The sequence below is a fragment of the Uranotaenia lowii genome, unplaced genomic scaffold (genome assembly GCF_029784155.1).
Source record: "Uranotaenia lowii strain MFRU-FL unplaced genomic scaffold, ASM2978415v1 HiC_scaffold_13, whole genome shotgun sequence".
In the NCBI taxonomy this organism is placed as follows: domain Eukaryota; kingdom Metazoa; phylum Arthropoda; class Insecta; order Diptera; family Culicidae; genus Uranotaenia; species Uranotaenia lowii.
In genome coordinates, this window is record NW_026597299.1 from 144104 (window position 1) to 157311 (window position 13208).

Consider the following 13208-nt stretch of genomic DNA (forward strand, 5'->3'; position numbering starts at 1 on the left):
CACGAAAACTAAATGTGGTAGTCTAAATTTGACAAAAAACTTCAGGAGACGTGTTTATTGAAAAAAAGATCCTTCTTAAATGGTAAGAAACTTGTCTTTTTAATCTTCATATTTTATTTTAATTTTCAAACGAATTTTCCGAAATTTATAGTACAATTTTCTTTAATTTTTAAATAAATTTACCGAATGTTAAAGTCATACTATTTAAATTTTTAGGAATATTTTTGGTAAGTTTGTCTATTTTTTTTTAATTCTGAATTTTCGGTGTTCTAAAAACATAAACCTATAATTTCAAAGCCGTTCTTTCTTCTTCTTTTCTCTGATTTTCTATTTGCCTTTCATTTTCAACCTTCACCGATAAAGCCGCAAAATAATATCAAATTCACAGTGATTTCTCTTCTTAAAATTGAGATGAATTATAAATAACAATAATTATAATTTTCCTAACAACCAATCATGGTTAAGGTTGCCAGATTGCCCGGTTTTATCCGGGTTTGCCCGGATATTTGATACAAAATTTGGGAACAGTCTGGCCCGGCCCGGTTGCCCGGATTTTTATTTAAATATGCCCGGATTTTTTCACTTTATTTAGCAAATCAATAAAAAAAAACTAAATTGTGTTGTAAATTTTTTTAATTTGGTTACCCAAACAAAATTTTTTGAGCATATTTTGCAAAAAAAAAAATCATGAAAGGATTTTTCGAAGCCTTAAATACGATTTGACAAAAATTGCCCGGATTTTTGGTCTTCGATTTAGAAATGATTTTGCCAGTTTTTTTTCTAGAAAATTGCCCGGATTGTCCGGCCCGGATACGTGCTGAAAAAATTCTGGCAACCTTAATAAAGGTTATTTTTTACTTAATCTGACATTTATTTCAGGAGGTGTATTTTGGAAATATTTATTTCGAATTTTTGAAACTAGACTGCTTGGAAATTATTTTGAAGCAAATTTCTAGTTCAGAATAAGAAACATAATTTTGAAATTAATATCAATGGCTTATTTGAAATATCATTGATTTGAAACTTTCATTGTGATTTGTTTTGGAGGTATTTATTTTATAAGCAAAATTTATTATTTTTGGGTTTGTGTGATAGGGTGAGTGCTCTTACTTTGGAATTAGAGCCTACTTTAGTTCTGAAATGCCGAAAATAATTCGCTTTGCTAGCATAGAATAAAGATACCCTTATGCACACAATGTACTCTTATTCTTCCTGAATCTTACCATACCACTTTTTACAATAAAAGTCTTTCTGATAAAATTTTCAACGTTTTCAGAAATGTCCCTCCTAATCAGTGGTAAATCAGACAGCGCAATTAGTGGGACGCGTTTTGAGACTCTAATGTTAATAAGGAAAAACCACGTTTTTACTGTCCAAGCCAAAGTTAAAAAGGGAATTACTTTCATTGTGAAGAATATGAACCATACTACATATTTTTCCTGGAATAAATGAAAACCAATGGACAACCCGGAAAATTTGTAAAGGATCCAACAATAGGAGACTTTTGACTTTGATGTTTCATTTTAAAACTTGACATCACCAAAACTTTGTTTCAATACCAACAAATCAACAAAGGTGCGAGTTATTAATAACATAAATTTAGGTGTTTTTAATAGTTAAAAAGCTGTATTACTTTTTTATGCTTACATCTAATTGGAGATTCTATTTTTAATGAATTTGTTTATCCATTTTCCAAATCATACTGTTTATAGAAGTTTTAGTTCTAGGTCCAATGAAAGATCGAATTCTTACCTGACAACAATCCTATACGGTATAAATTATACCTGTCTACGCTAAAATCTTCTTGGAGCACTGAATTTATGTGTGCCAAAGTTTATTTTCTGTTAAAAAAAACTCAAAATCACGGGTTGAAAATAAAACCACAATGCGAACAACGATGGCGGGTCAGAAAATTTCCGGTCTGCGAGTGCTGGTCGATGTTTGAAAACCCTCTTAATGGTTGCTGTTGTTGCCATGAATAAATTACCATCGGAAGCACCTGATTCATCATAATGGAACCCTCAACCATTTCTCTGATGAAGCTAGGTTGTATTATCATCCGAAATCATCTGATCTAATCAGCTGCACCGTCAATTACAGGCCATTTGCAGAAGCTGTAAAGCGAGTTGCTGTACTTAATACAATTCATTGACACTGAGCGGGGCCGAAAGTGATAGGCAAGATTAAAAGTGGAAGGCATGCAGAATAACTGCTGTTGGATTAAATTATTAATCATTATTGATGGGAAAGACTGCAATTTTGTGATTGTTTCACACTGAGGGATAAAAGAAATTTAAACGTTTATTTGTGAGAAATCGAACATGCAGCTTTCAAAGGTCAATCCGCCTTGCCAGGTAAATTTTTTGACGTTTCGGAGTTAGGATAAATGTATGGCCGTTTTCAAAAGCTTTCCAAAAGCTCCCTAACTAATCTAAACTTTTCTATGGAGGACATGGTGTCGCTAGTGTTTGCTTAATAACTCCCATTGTTGACAAGCGTTTCGATGGGAAAAATCATAGCTAGGGAATCTGGCCTAATTAAAATGCTTTTTCCTTCATTCCAATCATCCATAAAGATCGAACCGTTTGATAGCTATTTTAAGTTTATTTTGAACACTGATTGAACAAAAACTCTGACACCAATTTCAGCTGAACCTGGTACGGTTGAGAAGTACAAAATCGCAGTTGATTTCGAGGTCGATGTTCGTTAAAAGAAAAACGCCGAATCAGAAAAAACACAAAGCCCCAACAACCTCACGAGTCATTCGTTTCGTTCGAATTGCAACAACTGCATGCAGGAAAAGATTGGCCGATTTATATTTGAAAACTGCGAAGGTCGAACGAAATTGCTGCTGCTGTTAGTGATGGGAGGAGGAAACGGAGACTGGCAAGGCCTAGTTATATTGCGAGCTTTGGTGCCGATTGAATGGATTTGTTTTTGATAATCTTTTATGTTCGAAAAAAAAGAAGATTAGTTGACGTGTTTGAACCCCATCTTCAGTTATAAAGTTTTCCAATATTCACGGTAGTTTTGGTTTTGGAGTTTGTAAAAAAAATTAAATACCTTAAAAAACATTGATCTAACCATGGAAAACATAAGCAGGGAAACTTTCCCTGGGTACAATGTTTTTTTTTATGGAACAGAGTTTTCTAATTTCATTGAACTGAAATCAAAACTACAGTACTAATATCATACCTACAAATCAACACCAATTGTGTTGAATGCAATAAAAAAAGGAAGCTCACCCACAAGGCACATGAAAAAATGATACCCTAACGTATTGGCATTCCATTGGGTTTTTTTCTCTATCCATCAAATTTGACAAAAAACAACAGCAGAATCAAGTAACGAATTGAACGCTTTCACCGCAACCGATTGTTACAAGTTGTTTTTCTCGCGCCCTTTCGTACAAAACATATGTAATGAAACAGTTGTACATATTTGCGAAACCAATCCCTTATTATCTTCGCTATCTTTCGCAAGACCTCATGATTTTACATCAGCCAGCTGCTGTGATGACAGATAGTTGATCTCTATTGTCACCGAGTTGATCTGGAAGCAAAGATTAATCAATACCGTGAAAAGGTAGGTAACCACATATAATGGCTCGATTCGATTCACTTTCATGGGTTATTACAGCCAATTGATTGTCACTAGGAAGCCATGCAACTTCATTTGACTCAGTCAATTTTTAAAGAAATTACATAAAAGATAAGTTAGCAAAGTTTTAAGTTGTGGTTTAAGTGAAGTTGAACAATTAAATCATATTCTAGGAGAAATAAAAAAAAAGCTATAAACCAACGCCTTTTTTCAATTCCTCATAAAAATGGCCACATAATAAATGATTCAAAACTAACCCTACCTAGTTAAAATACATAAAAAAAAGAATTATTTAGAATCAAGAAAGTTTTAGTTTTCGAGATGCCTAAACTACGCCGTGTCAGCAATAAATTTGTACGATGAGGATTAATATCTTTTTTCAGACATAACATTATTTGGGTAGTCAAAACTTTCAATAAGATGAAGTTATTTTACCGATTTGTGGAAAATTAAGTTTCAAAATATCAGATTTTTTTGTCGCCCTTTAACCTTCATGTTTAACATGTGAACATGTACATTTCAGAAGACAAGTTAAAGACAAATGAAAAATCAACAAACAGAGGCATTTTCTACTGTATCCTGCCTTCTCACAATTTTTTGAAAAAAATGTTCGAAAAAATTGGCGAAATGTTTCGATAAACTTATTAAAAATATAGCGGTTTTTCATTTCACATTGACGTGATTTGGATTTTTTCAGTTTTAAAACAATCTGAATAAATTCAGTTTCTTCGCTATCTTCTGTGAAACTGTTAGAAGTATTCTGCATCGTATACCAAATTCATAATTTTAGTGTTCTAAAACAACACTAGTCATGGTGTGAAAATTAGAGATTTTTTCATGCATCGATTTTTATTTATTTGGGTAACATCATTATTGGTCTAAATAGGAAAAAGAAATAATTTATAGATTGCTCGTAATCATGTCATTTTCAATCCGGCACCATTTTTCATCGTGTGAATAGATGTTGATGAATTTTGAGATGCAGTCTCTAATTTTTCTTTTTACGGAAATAGCTGTTACTTTTGTTTTCCAGTCATTGTAGAAACTTCAAATTTTGTAAAGTGTTAGTTAGATAGAAAAATCATCAACCAAGAGGAGAAATTGCAGTCTTTCAAAGCCGAGATTTCACGCGATCTCATTCTCTATCGAACGCTACTATATGTCCTACCACATTGGCTCTGAAGCCCTCATGAAGTTGAACTGGGGTACTGACTTAATAATTAAATTTTTTAAGCAAATTTAGCATAAGGTTGCCAGATTTCCCGGATTTATTGTATTGTGTGAAGTTTTATTGTATCTATATATATCTATATCTATATATATAAAAAGCAATTTCTGTATGTTTGTTTGTTTGTTTGTTTGTTTGTTTGTCCTCTATAGACTCAGTCGTCTTAAGAGCTAGAGAGCTGAAACTTGGCATGGATGCTCATTAGGACCAGGAAGGATGAAAAATGTTTTCAGATTTTCGGATGACCCCTTCTGAAGGGGGTCGTCCATAGAAGACAAATATTGTTTTCGCGATATTGACGTTACTTTTCGTCGGATTGTGTTAAAAATTTGCACATGAGTGTTTTGAAAGACGAGCAATCGATTTCAGGTGTCAAATTTTGTGTAAGGGGTCAGCAAAAGGGGTCGTCCATATTAAATGTTTGCTGTTTTTGCGATATTGACGTTATTATACATCGTATTGAGATGAAAATTGGTACACGATAGTTTTTAATGACGTGCAATCGATCTAAGGTGTCAAATTCAGTGTAAGGGGCCGGCAATAAGGGGTCGTCCATATCAATTTTTCAATACCTTAGTGATATAGACGTTTTTACACATCGGATTGGGATGAAAATTTGCACATAGGAATTATTAGGGACAAACAACTGATTTCACTTATCCAAATTACAAACAGGGTTCGGCCAAAGGGGTCGTCCTTATTAACTATTAACTGTTAATGCGATATTATCGTTGATATACATCGGATTCAGATGAAAATTGGTACACGAGAGTTTTGAGGGACGAGTAATGGATTTCATGTACAAAATTTAGTTTAAGGGGCCGGCAAAAGGGGTCGTCCATATTAACCTTTAAAAAATTTGGCAATATCTTCGTTATTTGATATAGGATTGGGATGAAAATTTGTACATGGTAGTTTTCGGGGATGGACAATCGATTTCAGATGTCAAATGTTTTGCCAGGGGTCGATGAAAGTGGTCGTCCATATTAATTAATTTTTCTCTATTTTAAGCAATATTGACGTTATTATGCAATGGACTGCTTTGAAAATTTTCACACAAGAGTTTTGAGGGAAGGGCAATCAATTTCAGATATCAAAGATTATATAAGAGGCCACCGAAGTGGGTTTAACTTTTTGGCAATAATTGCGTTGTTATGCAACGTTCGAGTCGAAATTTATACACGGGGTTTTTTTGGCTCGGTAAATTGATCCCGATTTCAAATTAAGTAGCAGACAACAGAAAAAGTGATCGTCTCATTTTTTTTTGCAATTATCACATAACAATGAATCCGAAGTGCATCTGGAAAATGCTTCTCTATAGACTTTCATACAAACTGTTCATGACATATTCCAAGTAGAAAGCGAAACGGAGTTCGTATGGGATCAGCTAGTATTATATAAAAAGCAATTTCTGTATGTTTGTTTGTTTGTTTGTTTGTTTGTTTGTTTGTCCTCTATAGACTCAGCCGTCTTAAGAGCTAGAGGTCTGAAATTTGGCATGGATGCTCATCAGAACCAGGAAGGATGAAAAATGTTTTCAGATTTTCGGACGACCCCTTCTGAAGGGGGTCGTCCATACAAGACAAATATTGTTTTCGCGATATTGACGTTACTTTTAGTCGGATCGTGTTGAAAATTTGCGCATGAGTGTTTTGAAAGACGAGCAATCGATTTCAGGTGTCAAGGTGTATGTAAGGGGTCAGCCAAAGGGGTCGTCCATATTAAATGTTCGCTGTTTTTGTGATATTGACGTTATTATACATCGTATTCAGCTGAAAATTGATACACGATAGTTTTGAGTGACGTGCAATCGATTCGAGGTATCAAATGCAGTTTAAGGGGCCGGCAAAAGGGGTCGTCCATATCAAATTTTCAATATATTAGTGATATTGACGATTTTATACATCGGATTGGGATGAAAATTTGCACATAGGAGTTATTAGGGACAAAAAATTGATTTCACCTATCCAAATTAAAAACAAAGGTCGACCAAAGGGGTCGTCCATATTAGCTATTCGCTGTTTATGCGATATTGTCGTTTTAATACATAGGATTCAGATGAAATTTGGTACACGAGAGTTTTGAGGGACGAGCAATGGATTTCGGGTATTAAATTCAGTATAAGGGGCCGGCAAAAGGGGTCGTCCATATTAACCGTTCAATATTTTTGCAATATCGTCGTTATTTGACATAGGATTGGGATGAAAATTAGCACACGAGTTCGTATGGGATCAGCTAGTATATATATAAAAAGCAATTTCTGTGGGTTTGTTTGTTTGTTTGTTTGTTTGTCCACTATAGGCTCAGCCATCTTAAGAGCTAGAAAGCTGAAATGTGGCATGGATACTCATTAGGACCAGGAATGATGAAAAATGTTTTCAGATTTTTTGATGACCCCTTCTAAAGGGGGTCGTCCATACAAGACAAATATTGTTTTCGCGATATTGACGTTAGTTTTCGTCGGATTGTGACAAAAATTTGCACATAGGGGTTTTGAGAGATGAGCAATTGATTCCAGGTATTGAATTTCGTGTCAGGGGTCGGCAAAAGGGGTCGTCCATATGAACTGTTCAGTGTTTTTACTATATTGACGTTATTATGCATTGGATTGATATGAAAATTTACACATGAGTGTTTAGAGGAACGAGCAATCGATTACAGGTATTAAATTCAGGGTCAGGGGTCGGCCAAAGGGGTCATCCATATCAACTTTTTAATGTTTTTACGATATTGGCGTTATTATGCATTGTATTGAGATGAAAATTTGCAGACGGAGATTTTAAGGAACGGAAAATCGATTCCAGTTATCAAATTTTGTAGAAGGGGTCGGCAAAAGGGGTGGTCCATATTAACTATTCACTATTAATGCGATATTGCCGTTATCATATATCGGATTCAGTTGAAAATTGGTACACGAGAGTTTTGAGGGACGAGCAATGGATTTCAGGTAATAAATTCGGTGTAAGGGGCCGGCAAAGGGGGTCGTCCATATTAACCTTTCAATATTTTTGCAATTTTGTCGTTATTTGACATCGGATTGGGGTGAAAATTTGCACACGGTAGTTTTCGGAGACAAGCAATCGATTTCAGATGTCAAATATTTTGCCAGCGATCGTCGAAAAGGGTCGTCCATATTAAAAAATTTTTAACTGTTCTTAGCAATATTCACGTTACTATGCAATGGATTGCTTTGAAAATTGGCACACGGGAGTTTTTAGAAAAGGGCTATCGATTTCAGATATCAAAAATTGTATAAGAGGCAACCGAAAGAGGTTTAAATTTTTGGTATTAATTGCGTTGTTATGCAATGATTGAATCGAAATTTATTGACGAGAATTTTTGTCACGGTCAATTGATTCTAGATTTCAAATTTAGTAGCAGACGACATAAAAAGTGATCGTCCAATATGTTTGAAATTATTACTTAACAATGAATTCGGAAGTACATCTGGAAAATGCTTGGCGGTTGAATTTCATTCAAACTGTTCATGACATATTCCAAGTTGTAAGCGAAACGGAGTTCGTATGGGATCAGCTAGTTCTTTATAAATTACTCACGTTCTGATCCGGATGATGCACACGGGTTTTAATCCAATTCGTCAGTGGATCCATAGCAATAAAATATCCTTCCTGCCAAACTTTCAGCAACTCCCGCCAACTTTTAATTTATCGCACGAGCAGAAACTATACAGTACATCACGCATATGATAGAAAAGGATAAACTATGAAAAACGCGACAGAAAACGGTTGACAGCTGAACGTGGCTAAAGTATTCCCGTGATACAGGACGGTTGTTCGAGTTCCTGTGCATTTGTAAAAATGTTGTCCCGGATTTCAGGAGAGATGAAGCGTCCCGGGATTTGGGAGGATTCCCATACGAACTTCGAACAATTTAAGCAACTTCCCTGTGGTTCGGAAAGTCATTATCCCGATGGTAAAATTTGCAATCTTAGTGTGTACGGCAAAAGGAAGGGGTAGCAGTTATTTTCAAGCACATGAAACTGTCAAAGTTCGCGAAGAAATATCTGCAATATCTCAAAAACTACGCTACGTTTTTTATTGAAATTATGCAGAATAATTGTTGAAATATGCAGTTGGCATGTCTGAAGTTTTTGAAAAGTTCTATCAATGGAATCAAAAGTTAGATTCACATGACGGTCGAACCATCCATAATTAACTGTATTGAAAAACGTAGTGCCTTCTCTATTGGGTACTACTTCTTCAATACAGTTAATTGATATGGGACAAAGAATTTAGTATGTGGTCAAGCTTCAATTTCAAATGCTCTTCGCTCTTTTCACCACCTTAGAATTTTCTTCTGATATTCTATCCGTCTTTCATTTCAACTCTTTAACTCTCACCGATAAAACCGCAAATTAATTTCATAAAATAAAAATAAATTCGTTTTTTGCTGTCAAATTCAAGTACAAATTTATTATTTGCTTATTGCTGATTTTTTTCAACGTTCATGAAGTTATTGTTAGTACCTGGACTTGATCCCCTGACGATACGATCTGCAGCTCATAATGGTTCCTCGACGCTATCTGGAATATATAAATTCCTGAGGATTTGCTTCAAAGGCATTAAACCAAAAGCAAATCGTATATTTCTATAACTAAAATCTTTTAAATCGTAGAACACGTCATCCATGATCTAAAAATAGATCAGCATTTTGAAGCCTCCTTCAATACGAGTCTAATCATCGATGTCGTATTATCATAAACGATTTCATTGAACTTATTTGTATTCTTTTACGATTGCCAGAAAATACGTTTTACGAAAATCAGACATGCGAATTAAATTGCATAGGTATACGATTGCATGCACATTGTTACGAATCAATGCAGTTATACACGATTTTATAGCATATATCTCCAAGTGGCAAGCAAAGTTGCGAGCTTATTTTCTTTCTGCTAAGATCTAACACCTGGTTCTTATGACAATGTAAATCGAATTTCATGTTTAAAAAATTTTAATTTCGAGTAATTTTATGCATAGCACCACCAAATCTGTCAATAATGGCTGATCATCGTCCTAGACAACCATTTGGTGGGTATTTCGAATTTGCAACTCAAATATACGTGCAAATATACGTGTAAACATATCGTATATAATGCAGCAAAACCAGTATATACGTATTATTTTGGAGTCCATATAGGTACATAAGCACACAATTTCTTGATTTGGATTGTATTGTCGTAATAAAATCATCCAATGTATTCAAATACGATAAAGAATATGCATGGGCCGCACATTGTAGGTGCAGATCTACGAAAATGAGTTTAAATTACATTGTATACAATATAATCTGTAAAATAAAATACTTCTGGTTATCTGGGGTAGTTAAAATGTCGTGTAAATATTAAGCTATAAACATTTCTTATATACACATGAAAAGTCTCGAAATTTAAATTATCGTGTCTTTTAAAAATTTCAATATGGATTTTTTTGGTAGGTAAACAAAATTATTAAAAATTGTACTACAGTTATTGTTTTATTAAAGACTCTTCAAACATTACTCAAGGCAACAAAATTTCTCTTTTTCCGAGGTACGAATAATTAATAGAAAATTTTAAATTACTTTTGAACGATTGAATATAATATGCAATTAATTTTTCATACCGGCTCTTGATTTCCAGACAATTTTAGAAATATTTAAAAAAAATTTAAACAGATAAGTGCAGATTTCGGTAAAACTACAGAACATTCCATTTTTTTTTAAATTAAAGTTTTAATTCAATTATCAACTTTCTCCAAGAAGTTTGAATTCTGAAAAAATCATATGGAATATTTTATATCTCTTAAAGCTCATCTTAAATCGTTTTGTTTAATTCAAAAAAGTTGTAAAATGAGTTTAAATCTTCTATATAAAATATTCAAAGACTTTCTTGAACGTTGCCAGAAAAGTTGTAATCTAATCAATTCAAATTTCAAAGAATTGTAGAATTATTTTTTTTAATGCGTTGTATTTGTGAAACTTTTTTCTATTTTATGTACATTTTTTAGTTTATATGATATCAAAGATCAATTTTACTCAGAACTCATCAATTTTTTTAATTTCCACACGCCATATCACCTCAATTAGAGGTGCTAGACAAAATCTTACAAAGAATGCAATGCGTTAAATGACGTTCCCTTGTATTATCACAAAAAAATATTGAACTGGATTCAATTCATTACAATTTTACTAGTTTATTTGAGAGCTAAAAGTTACAATAAGTTTACCTTCAGTATATGATGAAGGTTATAAATTGGCAACAAAAATAATTTCACCCTTCATTCAACCCTTGCATAAGTGCGATGTCAACATAGTTGAAGCATCCCTCAAACATGCCGCTGCTCATTACATACCCACTTCCTGTTCTTCTTCCTTTTGCTCTTCCAACCCTGCGCGCTACAAACTTGCTCTGTGATGTTGCTGTTACATAACAACAACGACCACCCAAAGGTTGTTTTTCTTCCTTTTCTAGGATTACATTAAGTTGTTTTTTTTCCTCCAGCAGCTCTGTGTTCTGACTAGTGCTTGCTTAGTGATGCTAAAAATAGATCGCGCCTTACACCCCCACACAACTTCCAACAGAAAGAATCAAAGCGAATGAAAGAGGAACACGTGAATTTAAGCTGCTGCTACCGTGGGGCGATCCGTTATAATAATAATGGGCCGTTTTCTTTTCGATCGGTGGTGGAATGAATCCGGGTTTCCGGCTGAAATTCCAATTTGTTGGCTTCCTCTAGAGCGCTATGGAAACGGAACTGTTACGAAACACCTTTCGTGACAGCAATCCATTCCCGTGTATATCTGCAGCAGCCATCAAGAGAACATATGCCTTTATGTATGTTTGGTAAACCTCAAAGAGCAGTAGAACTAGATTCACCTGGCCAAAGTGCACTCACCTCGATAAAGTTCTGTATGCTATTTTTTCCGCTACCGCATGGAAGGCAGAACCACAATAAGGCCTTATTTAGAGTACGCTCGGCGGCAGCAAACTTCAGTCCGTTTTCTTCATACTATCTGCATCATAACTGCGTGCTGAACATTTCAAACCTCTACTAGCACTTCACTTTGGTAGAACTTTGCAAACCCAGAACTTTGAAGAGCTTCGCGCCGGTTTAATTACATCCAATGAATTTGGTTTTGCATCGGTAGCACAAAACAATTATGTAATCCGTGAGCCCACACCGAGAACGAAGAACGATTTCGTTTGACTGACTCAGCACCGACTGAATGAGCAGCACCTGACTGTGCCCTCAATCAATCATCGAAGCTAGAGGGCGCCACACACCACAGACCCACTTATAGCTCTGCCACGCGGTTCTTCGCCAACCGGACCGAATCACTCATTATGGTTGTTGAAAAAAGACCAAAACGGTTGGACTGTTTTTATTCCGGTGGCGAGAGCAAAAAAAACCACACAAATCAAAACACCAAAACGATGTTGCTCGAGGAAGCGTTGTCCAACAACTAGTTACCTGTCTGAATGGAAAGACACAAAGCCCGCCGCCTTACAACAAGCATCACACGAACCGCACTGAGAAGAGCCAAATTTGGCAAAAAGCAAAAAAAAAATCACTAAACGCTGAACCCACAACATAAAGCGCGCGCAATTTCGGAGTTGCCTATGCTTCAAAATGGAGAGCTTGGAAAAGTTCGTGTAAGCATCATGGGAAAAGGCCAACATCATTGGAGGAAAACGCCATGCTGCTTGTTTGTGAGAAGACGAAGGACACAACAAAGCACATGCTGGTTCCCGAAGAAGGTGAGCAACTTTTGCTGGATTATCTCGCTCTCTCACTTCTGAACTTCGACTACAGGGGTTGTACGAGATTTATTCCCAGTTTTACACTTTTAGGTTCTGAACTTTTTGGACAGCTTTGATGACTTTCAATATTTTGACAATTTTGACAATTTTGCCAATTTTGACAATTTTGACAATTTGGACAATTTTGACAATTTTGACAATTTTGACAATTCTTACAATTTTGACAATTTTGACAATTTTGACAATTTTGACAATTTTGACAATTTTGACAATTTTGACAATTTTGACAATTTTGACAATTTTGACAATTTTGACAATTTTGACGATTTTGATAAGTCGTCAACGTTGAGCTGGAATGTGTCTAGCGCATATTTTTTCAGTGTCGATCAATATTACCACATATTACTACTTCGTTTGTTAAACCTTGCTTAAAACTGATTTAAAAATTTTAAAATTGTTTTTTCTAAACACTCGTTTTGTAAGCTTTTAATTTCATGATTTTACATATAGCCTGATTATAAGCAAATGTTCTAATCGTTTTTTTCCGAATTCGGGAAGCAAATTCATAAAGTACTTCACATTTCTATTTATCATTTAATTTTTCAGCGTCAATTGTGATGA

The 13208-nt window shown here is 34.8% G+C and overlaps 1 protein-coding gene across 2 annotated transcripts in view; it reads right to left on the reverse strand.

The window, feature by feature from the left end:
- Nucleotides 1-12276, reverse strand: part of LOC129759249 (protein quick-to-court-like) — a 62219-nt gene extending 49943 nt beyond the window's left edge. For both annotated transcript variants that reach the window (XM_055756653.1, XM_055756652.1), the window contains exon 1: nt 11722-12276. The gene's annotated coding sequence lies outside the window, so the exon portion shown is untranslated. The remainder of the gene's footprint in view (nt 1-11721) is intronic.
- Nucleotides 12277-13208: the final 932 nt, after the last annotated feature.